Source organism: Ranitomeya imitator, chromosome 1 (assembly GCF_032444005.1).
Source record: "Ranitomeya imitator isolate aRanImi1 chromosome 1, aRanImi1.pri, whole genome shotgun sequence".
Taxonomy (NCBI): Eukaryota; Metazoa; Chordata; class Amphibia; order Anura; family Dendrobatidae; genus Ranitomeya; species Ranitomeya imitator.
In genome coordinates this window covers 877644776-877663767 of record NC_091282.1, presented here as the reverse complement: position 1 = coordinate 877663767, position 18992 = coordinate 877644776, and the positions used below count along the sequence as shown (strand labels likewise).

Genomic DNA, 18992 nt, shown 5'->3' with positions numbered 1-18992 from the left:
CCTAATCCCAACGGCAACCCTAACCACACCTCTAACCCTGACACACCCCTAACCCTAATCCCAACCCTATTCCCAACCGTAAATGTAATCCAAACCCTAACACTAACTTTAGCCCCAACCCTAACTATAGCCTTAACCCTAGCCCTAATCCTAGCCCTAACCCTAACCCTAACCATAGCCCTAACCCTAGCCCTAACACTAGCCCTAACCCTAACCCTAATCCTAGCCCTAACCCTAGCCCTAATCCTAACCCTAACCCTAGCCCTAGCCCTAACCCTAACCCTAGCCCTAACCCTAGCCCTAACCCTAGCCCTAACCCTAGCCCTAAGCCTAGCCCTAACCCTAACCCTAGCCCTAACCCTAGCCCTAACCCTAACCCTAGCCCTAGCCCTAACCCTAACCCTAGCCCTAACCCTAACCCTAGCCCTAAACTTAGCCCTAACCCTAATGGGAAAATGGAAATAAATAAATTTTTTTAATTTTTACCTGACTAAGCGGGTGATGAAGGGGGGTTTAATTTACTTTTATAGCGGGTTTTTTAGCGGATTTTTATGATTGGCAGCCGTCACACACTGAAAGACGCTTTTTATTGCAAAAAATATTTTTTGCATTACCACATTTTGAGAGCTATAATATTTCCATATTTGAGTCCACAGAGTCATGTGAAGTCTTGTTTTTTGCGGGACAAGTTGACATTTTTATTGGTAACATTTTTGGGCACGTGACATTTTTTGATCGCTTTTTATTCCGATTTTTGTGAGGCAGAATGACCGAAAACCAGCTATTCATGAATTTCTTTTCGGGGAGGCGTTTATACCGTTCCGCGTTTGGTAAAATTGATAAAGCAGTTTTATTCTTCGGGTCAGTACGATTACAGCGATACCACATTTATATCATTTTTTTATGTTTTGGCGCTTTTATACGATAAAAACTATTTTATAGAAAAAATTATTATTTTGGCATCACTTTATTCTGAGGACTATAACTTTTTTATTTTTTTGCTGATGATGCTGTATGGTGGCTCTTTTTTTGCGGGACAAGATGACGTTTTCAGCGGTACCACGGTTATTTATATCTGTCTTTTTGATCGCGTGTTATTCCACTTTTTGTTCGGCGGTATGATAATAAAGCGTTGTTTTTTGCCTCGTTTTTTTTTTTTTCTTACGGTGTTTACTGAAGGGGTTAACTCGTGGGACAGTTTTATAGGTCGGGTCGTTACGGACGCGGTGATACTAAATATGTGCACTTTTATTGTTTTTTTTTTTATTTAGATAAAGAAATGTATTTATGGGAATAATATTTTTTTTTTTTTCATTATTTAGGAATATTTTTTTTTTTTTTTTACACATTTGGAAACATTTTTTTTAACTTTTTTACTTTGTCCCATGGGGGGACATCACAGATCGGTGATCTGACAGTTTGCACAGCACTCTGTCAGATAACCGATCTGTCTCAGAGCACTGCAGGCTTCACAGTGCCTGCTCTGAGCCACCTCCCTCCCTGCAGGACCCGGATGCCGTGGCCATCTTGGATCCGGGCCTGCAAGGAGAAGTAGTAGGTAAGAGATCCTCGCAGCAATGCGATCACATCGCGTTGCTGTGGGGGTCTCAGGGAAGCCCGCAGGGAGCCCCCTCCCTGCGCGATGCTTCCCCATACCGCCGCCACACCGCGATCATGTTTGATACCCGGCCGCGGTCGGCCGCGCTCCCCCCGTGAGCGCGGCCGATCGCTATGATGTACTATCCCGTCGAGGGTCAGATAGGCCCAGGGCACCTCGACGGGATAGTACGTCTAAGGTCAGAGAGGGGTTAAAGTGGGGGGGGGGCATCGAGTTGGCACACTGATGCAGTGAGGTTGACAATCAGAGTGAAATTAATGGCGACAATGTTGACTTCAGCCATGATGACCAACATTTGCAGCAAGGAGAGGAAAACAATCCAATGGGGCCCTTGGTTGTGCTGGTGAGCATGGCTTGCAGTATAGTTGAATGCTTGTAGGATGAAAGGTGTTTCGTTACCATCAAAGAGTTGACTATTGGATAGCCATGCTAAAATGGGGATTTTTTTCAGCTTCTGAAAAGGAGCACAAATTGGAATATTATCAGTACAGGCTATGCAACCTGCTCAGCAAAATTTCCACAGAGTGGATGTCTGCCAACCACACGGCTAACCAGGAGATGACTCTCCTCTCCCCATACAGCACCAATGACAACAGCAGATAGTTAGTGGCCATTCCCTACTGATGACATTGGGGGCATATCTGCAATACCATCATAACCGCCTTGACAAAAATGCAGTATTTGCTGGGCTGCAACATATCTTCTGGTAGTTCTCTAAAGCAATAGATTTTATAGTATAACAGTTTTGTGTAAGATATAGAAAATTTTTACTCTCCAAACATACTCTTCACATTATAAGAACCTTTTGGGAATGTTAAAATGTCTTCATAGGCATATGACTGTGAATGGAAAATTATTGCTAAAATTATAGGACTGGATGGGGTGCCAGAGTGCAAATGTTAATATAAGTACGTTGCATGGTTTATAGTTTTTCAATTTTTAGCGAGTCATAAGCCCTTTTCAAAATCAATGAAAACCCCTTTAAGTGCCATTTTACATACTGTATTCTCTAATAAGAATTATTTTGTGTTTGTAGAAACCATATGCTGAAATGAAAAGTGACAACAATCTTTTTGCAGAATGCATTGTTCCATATGACTAGTTAATTAATTATGTCATAGAGATTTAGATTATAGGGCTTGTAACATAATATAAATTTTTCTACTCATCGGTAAACTCTGTGACTGTTTAAAATTAGTGGAATTAAATTATTCATATCTCACTATCATCCATTCCCCACCAAATGACCTTGAGGGTGAAATGTTGTTCAAATCCATTAATTTTTATGATGTTTTTATTGGGATTTGAAATTAGGCATGTTATTAAGTGTTTAGAAAGGCAGGAGCAGTCAACATGGTTTTTCATGCTTTTCTGTGTAGTTAGACCTTTAATTATCTATTATTACTGTGAACTGCTATTAACGTAATTGAGATGTGGATGATGCAGATAAGACTGCGGTGTTAAACCCCGTTGTCATATTTTAATGAAACAGTTGTTAGCTGAGACTGGGAGTCCGGTGTTGCATATACAGTAGTTTTGTGAAGCGTTCACATAGTGAGAGTTTTTATGTTACATATAAAAGAATATGTTATACAGATATGTTTAACAGAATCTTTTCAGAAAATATTCAGACAGCTTCTCTTTTTCTATATTTTTTTACATTACAGGCTTATTCTAAAATAGTTAATATTTTTTTGGATTCAGTAATCTATATAAACAGGGTTGGACTGGCCGGGTGGGGTAACATGGAAATCCACGGTGGGCCCTTGTCTGTGGGAAGGAGAGGAGGAGAAGAAGAAGCAAAGGAGAAAAAAAATCCGTGGTTTTTAGGGGCGCAGGCCCTTTAAAAGCACATGCAGAGTATGTGCAGGGATGCGCGCACGCACCGTTCATTACCTGAACCACCGTGGCGCACATCATGATCAACACTGAACAGTGTGCAGCCATCGTCACCGGCATATGACGTCAGTGTTATGCGCCGCATGCGATGTGCGCACACATTCACCGCCGGCCTCTGATATGTCGGTGGCCATTTTTCTATGTGCGTGCTGAACCTGCAGAGGAGGAGGAGGACTCCGCACAGCTCTCTCTCTCTATCTTTCTCTCTATCTCTGTATCTCCAAGGGGCCAGGATGGAGACAAATGGGGGAAACAGGATGGAGACACATGGGGGGAACCAGGATGGAAGCACATGGGTGGGGGCCGGGGATGGAGCCATATGGGGGGCCAGGATGGAGACACATGGGGAGGACCAGGATGAAGACACATGGGGGGCCAGGATGGAGACACATGGGGGGCCAGGATGAGGACACATGGGGGACCAGGTTGGAGACACATGGGGGTGGACCACGATGGAGATACATGGGAGGGGGACCACGATGGAGACACATGGGGGAGGGGGCCCAGGATGGAGAAAACATGAGGGGCCCAGGATGGAGACATATGGGGAGGACCAAGATGGAGACACATGGGGGAGGACCAGGATGGAGACACATAGGGGGACCAGGATGGAGACACATGGGGGACAGCACAGTAACTTCCTGTTATGAGCACAGTGGTGTAATCCATGAGGCTCCTCCCTTTCCACTGACATCATGCCTCACAGGAGCAATTCCATTCTAGACACGATGGAGCTAGGTGTGGCTTGTTCCTGCCATGCACTGATACTCTGTCGCAGCCGGTGAGTTTTGCAGGGTGGCTTTTGAGGTGAATGTGTCTAAGCCTGTGTGCGCTAACAACATAGGCAGTGTGGATGGGGCTTTGCGTGTGGAGTGAGTGTGGCAATGTGGAGTAGACAGGGCTTTGGTGAGTGGGCATGGCTTGATACATACACACATACATACATACACTCAGCTTGATATATATAGATTGCATTTAGATGGTAATTTATCTCCTCGTTCTTCCCCTGTGACCTCTCACCCACACAGGCAAGTCATTGCCAAGGTTTGTTTCATCAAATGGGGTGGCACCTGCCAGGAGAGTTCCTGATGACATTGCAAGATCAAAGTACTGACTCCTGCATCGTCATTTGCTGCTCACTGCGCTGTCTCCTTCATTGCTATAAACTTGGGCAACGAGGAACAAAGTGAAGTCCATCATTCTCACATCATAACCAGTTTTTCCCCACGATTTGGGGTAAATCTCAGTGCCTGACTGGTATAACTGCTTTCACAGTACCAGGGACAGATCTCTCTCTTATTTGTATGTGTGTAATAGGTGTGTGCAGGCTGACCCCGAGCCTCAGGCACTGGTGGTTGAACTCTCTTCTGTTTTTGGTACTCCATTTCAAACAGCAGAGTAACAATTTACAGATGTAATGGGTATGATAAAGCCAATAGCTTTCTCAGTCTTTGAAAAGGTTAACGCAAATGATTTCTCTCAAGGCGTAATTACTCAGGCTTATTTTCCTACTGAGGTATGAGTGACCTAACTGAGATGCTTCTCAGTATTAAGGTACCTTCACACATAACGATGTTGTTAACGATAGCGTTGCTTTTTGTGACGTAGCAACGATATCGTTAATGAAATCGTTCTGTGTGACAGCGACCAACGATCAGGCCCCTGCTGGGAGATCGTTGGTCGCTGAATAAAGTCCAGAACTTTATTTCGTCGCTGGACTCCTGCTGACATCGCTGGATCGGCGTGTGTGACACCGATCCAGCGGTCTTCACTGGTAACCAGGGTAAACATCGGGTAACTAAGCGCAGGGCCGCGCTTAGTAACCCGATGTTTACCCTGGTTACCATCCTAAAAGTAAAAAAAAAAAAAACACTACATACTTACCTACAGCCGTCTGTCCTCCAGCGCTGTGCTCTGCACTCCTCCTGTACTGGCTGTGATCGTCGGTCAGCCGGAAAGCAGAGCGGTGACGTCACCGCTCTGCTTTCCGGCCGCTGTGCTCACAGACAGTACAGGAGGAGTGCAGAGCACAGCGCTGGAGGACAGACGGCTGTAGGTAAGTATGTAGTGGTTTTTTTTTTTTTTACTTTTAGGATGGTAACCAGGGTAAACATCGGGTAACTAAGCGCGGCCCTGCGCTTAGTTACCCGATGTTTACCCTGGTTACAGGCATCGTTGGTCGCTGGAGAGCTGTCTGTGTGACAACTCTCCAGCGACCAAACAGCGACGCTGCAGCGATCCGGATCGTTGTCGGTATCGTTGCAGCGTCGCTTAATGTGAAGGGGCCTTTACATAGGTTTAACAAATCAATGTTGAACACTAAAGTAGTCTCAATGAACTACAGGTCAATAACTAATCTGAAACGTGGCTAAAGTACAAGTCCCTATTAAGAGTACCCCACTGTGCTTTAGCCGGTTCAATATATAATACTCTCTACAATAGGAAGAAAACAATTTTAACAACTTAAAGGGTTTGTTCCTTGAGAAGTTATTCCCTATCCTAAATATGAGGGACATCTTCATCATCGCTGGAGATCTTACTGGTTCTCAAGAATTTGGATAACTTCTCATCTTTGTACAAACCCGTTAATTTATCATACCATTGGTACACCAGGTGCACTTTGCTGTTTTCAGACATGTGTCATTAGCACCTTATCAAATGAAATCTCCCTGCAGTCTCTGGCTCTCTGGGCTTGTCCAGGGGTTGATGCGACCAATCTGCAGTCTGTATTGTTTTAGGGTACCCAATGAATGAACTGGAAGTCGACCACTGTGCTCTCACCAGGATACTTCTCCTAATTTTCTTTGGTGCATGTTTCTTTCCCACCTGGATATACGCAAAGCAAACAGAAACTTATCTTACTCCAGACACCACCCAGCTCCTTACAAATCTCACACCTTGGATAAATAATAATAATAATGATAATCTTTATTTATATAGCGCCAACATATTCTGCAGCGCTTTACAGTTTTACAGTTCCAAACACAACAGTCATAAGTAACAATGTTAACAATACAATAATTAAAGCAAAATAAGACAACCCTGCTCGTGAGAGCTTACAATCTACAATGAGGTGGGATAGATACAAAGTACAGGTGAGTATTTACAATGATGTATTTACAGTGATGGCCCAGCCATCTTCAGGGGGTGGGGGATAGATGGAAGTAGTGAATGGGCCACACACACAAACATAAACATTTTTTGATGAAGTAACGTGATAGGCCGCTCTGAACCAATGGGTTTTGAGGGAGCACCTAAAACTATGCAAATTGTGGATGGTCCTAATATCTTGGGGTAGAGCATTCCAGAGGATTGGCGCAGCATGTGAGAAGTCTTGGAGTCGGGATTGAGAGGTACGGATTAGTGCAGAGGTTAGTCGAAAGTCGTTTGCAGAGCGCAGTGGTCGGTTAGGCCAATAGACTGAAATGAGGGAGCAGATGTAAGGGGGTGCCGCACTGTGGAGAACTTTGTGGGTGAGAACAAGTACTTTGAATTGTATCCTGTAATGAATGGGCAGCTAGTGTAATGACTGGCAAAGAGCGGACGCGTCCGAGTAACGATTGGCTAGATAGACAACCCTGGCTGCTGCATTAAGGATAGACAGGAGAGGGGAAAGTCGAGTAAGGGGGAGGCCAATTAATTGAGCATTGCAGTAATCCAGGCGGGAGTGGATCAGGGCGACAGTGAGGGTTTTTGTTGTTTCCATAGTGAGAAAAGGGCGGATTCTAGAGATGTTCTTTAGGTGTAAGCAGCAAGATCGGGCAAGAGATTATATATGGGATGTGAAAGAGAGATCGGAGTCAAACATAACACCCAGACAGCGCGCCTGCTGCCGGGGTGTTATTATGGTGCCACCCACGGAAAGGGAGATGTCAGATTTAGGGAGGATGGTAGATGGTGGGAGCATAAGAAGTTCAGTTTTGGAGAGGTTGAGTTTCAGATAGAGGGCGGACATGATGTTGGAGACTGCGGACAGACAGTCACTGGCGTTCTGTAGTACAGCGGGGGTAAGGTCAAGGGATGATGTGTATAGTTGTGTGTCATCGGCATAAAGATGGTACTGATCACCAAATCTGCTGATGGTCCAATTGGGGCCGTGTAGAGAGAGGAGAGAAGGGGGCCAAGAACTGAGCCCTGAGGCCAGCAAACTGAACACTGAAGAAGCGGTCAGAAAGATAGGAGTAAAACCAGGAGAGAGCAGTGTCCTTAATGCCTAGTGACTGGAGCCTAGAGAGTAGGAGAGGGTGGTCAGCAGTGTCGAAAGCTGCAGAAAGGTCGAGAACAATGAGCAGAAAGTGGTCACCATTACATTTTGCTGTCAGAAGGTCATTGGTCACTTTGATGAGTGCAGTTTCTGTTGAATGTAGGGGGCGGAAGCCGGACTGTGAAGGGTCTAGGAGGGAGTGAGTGAAGAGGTAACGGGTAAGGCGGGAGTAGACTAGGCGCTCCAAGAGTTTAAAGATGAAGGGGTGAGTGAGGATTTGTGAGTATGAAGGAGAGAATGTTGTGGTCAGAGGGGGGAAGCAGTGAGTTGTTTAGGTAGGAGATTGAACAGAGGCGGACAAAGACCAGGTCAAGGGTGTTACCGTCCTTGTGTGTCTCAGAGGTTGAGAGCTGTGAAAGGCCGAGAGAAGTGGGTAGTAATAGAAGCTGGGATGCAGATGTGGAAGTGGGGCTGTTAATGGGGATGTTGAAGTCTCCCAGGATAAGGGTGGGGAGTTATGAGGACATGAAGTGCAGCAACCAGGCTGAGAAATGGTCCAGGAAGTGGGTGAGTGAGCCTGGAAGCCGATATATGACTGCTACTCTGAGGGAGAGGGGACGAAAGAGCCTGAGGGTGTGGACCTCAAAAGAAGGGAATGAGAGTGATGGAAAGGGGGATGACCTGGAAGGTGCATTGTGGGGACAGGAGTATGCCGACTCCACCACCAGGTCTGTTTGTGGGTCTCAGGGAATGGGAGAATTGTAAGCCACCATACGAAATGGCAGCAGGGGAGACAATGTCCGAGTCCTGGATCCAGGTTTCAGTGAGGGCCAACAGATTTAGAGAGTTGTTCAGAAAGTAGTTGGGAAAGAAAGGAAGCTTGTTACATACAGACCGTGGATTCCAAAGGGCACAATTGAAAGAGAGAGATGAGGGAGTGCAAGTAATATTATTAAAGTTAGAATGGTTTTGATAGGAGGTAGGGTAGCGGTTGAGGTTGTGGGATGGTGGACCAGGGTTGGGGGAGATGTCCCCCAAAATCAGTAGGAGTAGGAAGATAAAAAGGAAGAAGTTTTTGAAATTGTATGAAGATTTTTTGTGCAGCGTGTTTGGGCAAGATGGGCTGAGGTTTTTCAGGAAGGTGAGAAGTGCATGGGAGCTGCACATGAGAGAGGGAAGTATAGAGGGGCTGATGTGTATGAGTCATGATGGAGAAGGGAATGGGTTGTGAATTTGGATGGCAAGAGAACATAGAAGGATAGAAATAAAGCACATGGATAAAAGGGAGAGCAGAGTGTGGGTGCCCTGACTAACTGCTATGAAGTAACTGCCCTTTAGCTTGATGCTTAGCTAATGCGATGCTGTGCTGAATGTGTGCGACCCCACACATGCGTGCCCCCAAAGATGAATCTAAATTTATAGGCCCCCAGTACAGGGAGAGGAGAGTGGGATTATGGGAGCTGGTTGGTTGTAAATTAGCAACAGCTGCTCAACACATCCTGGTGAGGATTGATGATCAAAGACGCAGTCCTGATTACATCTCTATACTATAGCACCTCTCCTGAGATAAACATCTACAGAGATCCCCCCTGGAGCTACAACAGTAAAGGCCCCTTCACATTAAGCGACGCTGCAGCGATACTGACAACGATCCGGATCGCTGCAGCGTCGCTGTTTGGTCGCTGGAGAGCTGTCACACAGACCGCTCTCCAGCGACCAACGATGCCGGTAACCAGGGTAAACATCGGGTAACTAAGCGCAGGGCCGCGCTTAGTAACCCGATGTTTACCCTGGTTACCATCCTAAAAGTAAAAAAAAACAAACACTACATACTTACCTACCGCTGTCTGTCCTCCAGCGCTGTGCTCTGCACTCCTCCTGTACTGGCTGTGAGCACAGCGGCCGGAAAGCAGAGCGGTGACGTCACCGCTCTGATTTCCGGCTGACCGACGCTCACAGCCAGTACAGGAGGAGTGCAGAGCACAGCGCTGGAGGACAGACAGCGGTAGGTAAGTATGTAGTGTTTGTTTTTTTTTACTTTTAGGATGGTAACCAGGGTAAACATCGGGTTACTAAGCGCGGCCCTGCGCTTAGTTACCCGATGTTCACCCTGGTTACCAGTGAAGACATCGCTGGATCGGTGTCACACACGCCGATCCAGCGATGTCAGCAGGAGTCCAGCGACGAAATAAAGTTCTGGACTTTATTCAGCGACCAACGATCTCCCAGCAGGGGCCTGATCGTTGGTCGCTGTCACACATAACGATTTCATTAACGATATCGTTGCTACGTCACAAAAAGCAACGATATCGTTAACAATATCGTTATGTGTGAAGGTACCTTAAGTACTGAGAACCATGTAACTGATGGATTCTTGCAAAGGAGTTGAATGACATGATTACCATTCAGGATGCTTGCTGACATTGAATGGAGTAAAAAGACATGCAAGGTAGTTCAGATCAGAGGTTGAATGACATGATTACCACTCAGGATGCTTGCTGACATTGAATGGATTAAAAAGACATGCAAGGTAGTTCAAGGGACACTGTCACCTGAATTTGGAGGGAACAATCTTCAGCCATGGAGGTGGGGTTTTGGGGTTTTTGATTCACCCTTTCCTTACCCGCTGGCTGCATGCTGGCTGCAATATTGGATTGAAGTTCATTCTCTGTCCTCCGTAGTACATGCCTTGCACAAGATAATCTTACATTGTGCAGGCGTGTACTATGGAGGACCGAGAATGAACTTCAATCCAATATTGCAGCCAGCATGCAGCCAGCGGGTAAGGAAAGGGTGAATCAAACACCCAAAAACCCCGCCTCCATGGCTGAAGACTGTTCCCTCCAAATTCTGGTGACAGTGTCCCTTTCAGTTCAGAGGTTGAGTGACATGATTACCATTCAGGATGCTAGCTGACATTGAATGGAGTAAAAAGACATATTCACCAAACCAAAAAGACCCTGCACACCTTTGGTATTAATTTACAGGTGCACAAATATGCTATGGCCAATTTACAGTCCTAAATATATAAACTACTAGATGGTGGCCCGATTCTAATGCATCGGGTATTCTAGAATATGTATGTAGTTTATTTATGAAGTTTTCATAATAATGCAATTTATACAATGGATATGGCCGGCCGCGACCAATTAGCAAAGCGTGGTTCAAATTCTGCGCCAATTCGCAGGCGGACTGCAACTGTCGCTGATTGTTCGTGGCCGGGTGTGACCAATCAGTGAAGCAAGGACTGACTCCAGGTTTTTGAGGGCCCCGGATGAAAGAGTCTCAGTGGGCCCCCTCTTTAACACATACCACGATTCATGATGCACAGATACAGCAGAGAAATATAGCACAGCCAAGTAGCGTATAACACAGCCTACGTAGTATATAACACAGCCCACGTAGTATATAGCACAGCCACGTAGTATATAACACAGCCCACGTAGTATATAACACTGCCACATAGTATATAGCCCAGCCACGTAGTATATTGCCCAGCCACATAGTATATAACACAGCCCACGTAGTAAATAGCACAGCCACGTAGTATATTGCCCAGCCACGTAGTATATTGCCCAGCCACGTAGTATATTGCCCAGCCACGTAGCATATGGCACAGACTCATAGTATATTGCCCAGCCACATAATATATTGCATAGCCACGTAGTATATTGCACAGCCACGTAATATATTGCACAGCCACGTAGTATATAACACAGCCACGTAGTATATAGCACAGATACGTAGTATATAACACTGCCCATGCAGTATATAACCCAGGCCACATAGTATAGAGCACAGCAATATAGTATATTGCCCAGCCACGTAATATATACTCTCAGCCTGAGAGTAATTAAAGAACGAGACTAGCTGGGAGGCCAGATTAGGAGCAATTATTTTGTAATAAAGACTAAAGAACCCGTTAGGTCCTGGAGTCTAGGAAGGTTAGCCCAACTTATTGGCCAAGAGTACCTTTTCAAAAGAGATCTGCATCAAGTCCCAATGCCCTGCTGATGAAGAAAACTCTATCCACAAAATGATTCAGAAAGGTGTCAGAGGGAGCGTATAGTTACAAATATAAGTTAAAGAATTAATTTGTGATTAGGCCAGGATCTTAAGTTAGGATCTCATATGAGGTGTGCAAATTAGGAAGAGATCCCAGTCCAGATCACAAAGAAATCTTGCTAGCTAGAATAGTATTATCACATAGCAGATAGGATCTACATTTGGTCCAGTGTAGACTTTTTTCAGCATAACATGTTCGTAGACATGAGAGGATTTGTTCACGGAACTGTGGTCCAGCATCCAGGTCAATGGTACCTGGCAGCTAGGTAGGAGTCCCACAAATCTAATTCTTTTCAGCATCCCCAGCATGGCATTTGATTAGTCAGGGCTGGTGCATTGTCCTTTGTGCGAAAAAAGTGTGAGACTCCCAGTTTAGTCTTTAGTCTATGAGTGGAATATTCAATTTTTCATCAAATCAAGTTGCAGTTTGCTCACGCTACTATAAGCAGCTTTCGTGGCCTAAACATGATACATGCCTGCAGCATCTTGGGACTTGTCTCCCATCAAGTGAGCACAACTGTCAGGTCATTGGTTGGCAAATGCAAAAGGACCTGCCAGCAGCTGATCCTGTTGATTTCATGTCCAAGTGCATTCAGCATGGCAGAACAACCTTCAGAAAACCATTAACAACATGCAAGGTGTATAAGTGTGTGTCTTTCTGCAAGTGGCCCTTATACTCGATACTGAATGAATCTAAATGTTTTGAAAATGTTCTTTCCATTTTTTATCTTTTGCATATCATTAACATGTGTATCGATCCTGTGATTTACATAATTGCACGACTTTTTCTTCACGGTGCTGAATGGCTTTTCTTCAATGTCGAGGAAGGTATGTAAATAACACTATTATCAATTCATCAGTATTATATACAAATCAATGTCCAGCAATCAGGTATTCTGTGGCTGCTGGATGAGAGCTCTTAGAACAACCTCTTACCTGATGGCTTCCTCAGGTCTACTATTGATTGGCCAAACTGGCATGATACCACATGTGCGTCACACTGCAACATGTGCGATGATGTTACACCAGGGTGACTAACCAAATGAAGAGCCTGGGTGCCAGGAGGTGAAAAGTGGTTTCAGGGCTCCAGGCTAACAGACAGAGATTACTGACCTGGCCTCTGGACTGGATCCTGCAAATTAGGTCAAACCAACTCTATGGGGGGTGTTTATCAAGTAACTTGTTAACATAAAATAATGTCTATTTTGCTTACAAATATATATCCATGCTCTGTTTGTCTTTCAGACAGCCATATTCAGCAAACTGTCAAGTGAGAAGTCATTATGTGAGCCAAAGCTGGTAGGTCCTCTGCTCCATCATTGCTATGTTTGCTTGCTATCATGTACCCATGCTCTATCATGCAAAGTCCCTCATCATAGATTTCGGTGGAAACTTACCCCTTCCAAATATGTATTGTGTTTCTTGGCCTATAATATTTCATGTAACCATATATAGCTTAATTTGTGATTGTATGTTTTATTAAAATACCAATAACTATTTTCAATGAAAATATACTGATATATGTTCAGAATGACAGATTTCTCACAACTTCCAGTTGTCACCTTATGTATCGTCATCACTACATGAACATTTACCGTACTCGATGATTGTCATCGAACTGGCTAATAGCAATCTCTTCAACTCAATGATATTTTTATTAGTTTGCTTTTATAAGTTAGTTTTCATTTCGATGTCACAACATAATACTAGGTGGCATGTACTCTTCTGATTTATATGAGGCCTACCATCTTTGAAATCAAGGAGAACTGCCATCGATCCATTGTGAATATTGTCGCCGAGGTATAGATGAGTTGGAATATTTCTGGATACCATAACTCCTCATTTAAAATACTTGATTGACTCAGAGTAAAGATCTGATGATATAATTCCTGCTCATTGGTGTTTAACATTCAGCTGCATTCTTTAGACAAGGCTATATGCCAAATTGTTTCCAAATTGATTTCTAAATGATAGGCATCTTCACATTGGCTTAATTGATACTCTTGGCAAATATTGCTGCGCAGAGTGTGGCTACTGTGAATGCTGATTATATGCATAATGCTAAATACATTTTATTCCCCGGTTGGTACTTTAACAGATGGGCTAGGCTCCCCAAAAGCTGGTTGAAAGTTAATGAATTGAGATTAATTCCATATCATTAAATCTTTGATCAAATATGATTTTGATGTTGAGCTTAGAATAATAAAAGCAACCAGAATAATCCTCAGGGGAGAGTTATAAAATGCTTTACTGAAATGTTTGTCTATATTGTATGTCTGATTGGGTTGTATAACCTCCATGACACCCAAGAGGAAGCTAAAAAAATAATGTCCTTCAAGTATTTTAGAGAACTTCTGCGGAACACAACTGAAAAAAAAAATTCAGCTTTTTGGCAAATTTTTTACATAGCTGTAGGTTTTTACAAGGGCACAGCTGAAGTTTTCTGCTGTACAAGATCACTTGTCCACTGAGCAAAACTGACATGAGTATAATTTTCCATATGAGCAGTATTTAAGCTGACTTTCTGCTTATCGTGTGGTATCAAAAATGTATTTCTTCAACCTTATGGGTCACTTTGAATGCTGAGATAGTAATTATGTAATTTTAAAAATTATTTTATTGTTTTCCAAAAAATAAGATAATTTTTCGGGTAAAATAACTTTTTTTTTAAATTTCTTACTTAAAATTGCATTTCTTTTCACTTTTTAGAAATGTTTAATTCTACGGTAGTTATTCTATGAGCTATTGTTAGGCTCTATACTGCCAGAGGAACCCATGCAGATTGGTCGGATATTCGAGTCAATTACATGTGCATATATTCCGCAGATATGCTATAAATGTCCTAGATGGATGGTACATTTATAGCATAACACTGTATAGTGAGAGAAATCGAATTGGCCCAAAATATGGCAGTTTTTATGAGCCTTTATTTACAATGGAAGGAGTCTTCAGCAATGAAGTGCTAGTAAAAAGTAAGGGAGCTGATTAAGGTTCTCACTTTAACCCCAATGTGTTTAGCTTTGATCAGCGGCTCAGCACATTTTATTTTTAAACATAATCTAAGTAGCAGAACTTTTCAATACGGAACATAATTATTCCAGCTGACTGACTACAACTCCCAAATGCCTCTTTGAGTTGACTCAAGTTTGTGATTTTGTTAACTGGATTGTGGCAATGCTGATAATGCAGTCTAAAAGCTCTGTAATAAAAGAAGAACACTGTCATGCACACTATACTTATGAATACATATATAGATATATCGATAGATAGATAGATAGATAGATAGATATGAGATAGATAGATAGATAGATAGATAGATAGATAGATAGATAGATAGATAGATAGATAGATAGAAATACAGTCATGGTCGAAAGTGTTGACACCCTTGAAATTGTTCCAAAAAATGAAGTATTTTCCCCACAAAAAGATTGCAATTTCATAATGTACATAATTTCACGCTAAACACCAAAAATAGGTTGGACAAAATTGTTGGCACCCTCATCTAAATATTTGGTTGTACACCCTTTGGAATAAATAACTGCAGTCAATCGCTTCCTATATCTATCAAAAGCTTCTCACACCTCTCAACTAGAGTTTTGAAGCACTCTTCTTTTGCAAACTGCTCCAGGCCTCTCATATTTGAAGAGTGACTTCTCCCAACAGCAATTTTTATCTCTCTTCACAGGCGTTCAATGAGATTTAGATCCGGGCTCATTGTTTGGCACTTTAGAACTCTCCAGCACTTTATTTCCATCCATTTCTGGGTGCTTCTTGAAATATGTTTGGGATCATTGATCTCCTGGAAGACCCATGACCTAGGACGCAAACCCAGAGTTCTGACTCTGGGCATTACATTGCTACCCAAAATCCTTTGGTAATCTTCAGATTTCTTGATGTCTTTCACACAATCAAGGCACCCAGTGCTAGAGGCAGCAAAACAACTTTAAAACATCCAAAACCCTCCACCATATTTGGCTGTATGTACTGTGTTTTTTTCTTTGTAGGCCTTATTTCACTTTTGGGAAACAGTAGAATGATGTGCTTTACCAAAAAGCTCTATCTTGGTCTCATCTATCCACAAGATGCTTCCCCAGAAGGATTTTGGCTTACTCACATTCATTTTGGCAAACTGCAGGCTATATTTATTATGTCTGTTAGCGGTGGGGTCCTCCTGGGTTTCCTGTCATAGTGTTTCATTTCATTCAGCTTGAATTTTTTTGTAACTTGATTAAAACTACTTATCCACCATTCGGACTATTCTGCATTGCAACCTTTCATAATTTTTTCTCTGCTGTCTAAATGCAGAGAGATTAGCTACATTGCCATGGGTTATAAACTTCTTGATTATATTGTGCACCGTGAACAAGGGAACATGAAGATCTCTGGAGATGGACTTGTAACCTTGAGATTGTTGATATTGTTTAAAAATTTTGGTTCTTCAGACAGTTCTATTCTCTCTCTGTTCTCCATGCTTAGTGTGACACAAACAGACACAAAATGCAAAGATTGAGTCAACTTCTCTGCCTCTTATTTGGTTTCAGATGCAATCTTCACATTGTCTACACCTGTTGCTTGCCAGTTGCCACAGCTGAGTTTGAATGAGTATCACATGCTTGAAAAAAATTGTTTACCCACATTTTTGGAAAGGTACCAACAATTTTGTCCAGGCCATTTTTGGGGTTTAGTGTGAAATACTTCATTTTCTGGAACAATTTCAAGGCTGTCAACACTTTCAGCCATGACTGGATATAGATATATACATACAACCCCTGGCCAAAATGGTGTAATCACCGGCCTTGGAGGATATTCATTCAGTTGTTTAATTTTGTAGAAAAAAAGCAGATCACAGACATGGCACAAAATTAAAGTCATTTCAAATGGAAACTTTCTGGCTTTAAGAAACACTAAAAGAAATCAAGAACAAAAAATGTGGTAGTCAGTAATGGTTACTTTTTTAACCAGGCATAGGGGAAAAAATATGAAGTCAATAAATTCTGAGGAAAAAAATATGGATTCACCCTGTAAATTTTCATAACCAAAACTAACACCTGCATCAAATTAGATCTGCTCGTTAGTCTGCATCTAAAAAGGAGTGATCACACCTTGGAGAGCTGTTGTACCAAGTGGACTGACATGAATCATGGCTCCAAACTCTTAAAAGAGGGTAAATCATCACGCAATGTTGCATAAGATGTTGGTTGTTCACAGTCAGCTGTGACTAAAATCTGGACCAAATACAAGCAACATGGGAAGGTTGTAAAAAGGCAAACATACTGGTAGACCAAGGAAGACATCAAGCGTCAAGATCGGAAACTTAAAGCAATATGTCTCCAAAACAGGAAATGCACAACAAAACAAATGAGGAACGAATGGGTGGAAACTGGAGTCCATGTCTGTGACAGAACTGTAAGAAACCGCCTAAAGGAAATGGGATTTACATACAGAAAAACTAAATGAAATCCATCATTAACACCTAAACAGAAAAAAACAAGGTTACAATGGGCTAAGGAAAAGCAATCGTGGACTGTGGATGACTGGATGAAAGTCATATTCAGTGATGAATCACGAATCTGCATTGGGCAAGGTGATGATGCTGGAACTTTTGTTTGGTGCCGTTCCAATGAGATTTATAAAGATGACTGCCTGAAGAGAACATGCACATTTCCACAGTTATTGATGATATGGGGCTGCATATCAGATAAAGGCACTGGGAAGATGGCTGTCATTACATCTTCAATAAATGCACAAGTTTATGTTGATATTTTGGACACTTTCCTTATCCCATCAATTGAAAGGATGTTTGGGGATGATGAAATCATTTTTCAAGATGATAATGCATCCTGCCATAGAGCAAAAACTGTGAAAACAAATTCCCTGAAAATAGACACATAAGGTCAATGTCATGGCCTGCAAATAGGCCAGATCTCAATCCAATTGAAAATCTTTGGTGGAAGTTGAAGAAAATGGTCCATGGCAAGGCTCCAACCTGCAAAGCTGATCTGGCAACAGCAATCAGAGAAAGTTGGAGCCAGATTGATGAGGAGTACTGTTTGACATCCATTAAGTCCATGCCTCAGAGACTGCAAGCTGTTATAAAAGCGGTGGTGCAACAAAATACTACTGATGTTTTGGAATTTTTTTTGTTTGTTTGTTTTTCATGATTCCATAATTTTTTCCTCAGAATTATGAGACTCCATAATTTTTCCCCTATGCTTGGTTAAAAAAAAGTAACCATTACTGACTACCACATTTTTTGTTCTTGATTTCTTTTAGTGTTTCTTCAAGCCAGAAAGTTGTCATTTGAAATTATTTTAGTTTTGTGCCATGTCTGTGATCTGTTTTTTATCTACAAAATTAAACAACTGAATGAAAGGCTGGTGATTACATAATTTTTGCCAGGGGTTGTATATAAGCAAAAGTTTTATGCAGGTGAGGAAAAACTCTGCAAAGCAAGAATGCTTATAGAAATTGAAGTGTTAATATTTTTGTTAGAAGATAACAAAATGCAAAGTGAATGGACAAAAGAAAGATCTAAATCAAATGAATATTTCTATTAGTACTTAGATAAAAATTACACATACATTAAAGGTAAAAAGGTGTACTGAAATTTGTGAATGGTAGAAAATAAGGAATGTTTTGAATGGTTGAATTAAATCTTAGCTGTATAGACTTATCCCAATTATTTATCACGCAAAAATATTCCTCATAACTTGCATATTCCTAAATATGCATGCACAGGGAATAACACATTAACATATGTATGCCTAATGAATAAAGAAAAATGCCCCTGAAGACATCTCCTGCTCAAATGTTGGTAAAGAGCAATAGACAGTTCATACAGCTGAATTTGCAACAAATATTTTCAAAATGAGAAAAACTTTCTTGATAATACTAACAATATATTAACTTGATATCTGGAATGTACATTGCAATATTTAAAATTTGTGCTGCATTGTCAAGAATTATAACATTTTCAGGAATCCGGATAGCTAAGTAATAGTACAAGTCTTTTGTAATACATCATTCACACTTCCGTAAATCATATACCGTATATACTCGTGTATAAGCTTTTTTTGTGCTGAAAACACCCCCTCGGCTTATACATGAGTCAATTGTCCCAGAAGCCGGTGGGGGAGGGGAGCGACAGAGCAGCGGGTCACAGAGGCAGGAGCTGGCGGCTGTGGCTAAAGCCAGTGTGCAGCTGCT

At 42.2% G+C, this 18992-nt stretch overlaps 1 long non-coding RNA gene across 1 annotated transcript in view; it reads left to right on the top strand.

Annotated features, from left to right (window-relative positions):
* LOC138652112 (uncharacterized) overlaps positions 1-13086 on the top strand; it is a 182714-nt gene extending 169628 nt beyond the window's left edge. Inside the window, exon 3 of the long non-coding RNA XR_011315572.1 lies at positions 13032-13086. This is a non-coding gene — a long non-coding RNA (uncharacterized lncRNA). The remainder of the gene's footprint in view (positions 1-13031) is intronic.
* Positions 13087-18992: the final 5906 nt, after the last annotated feature.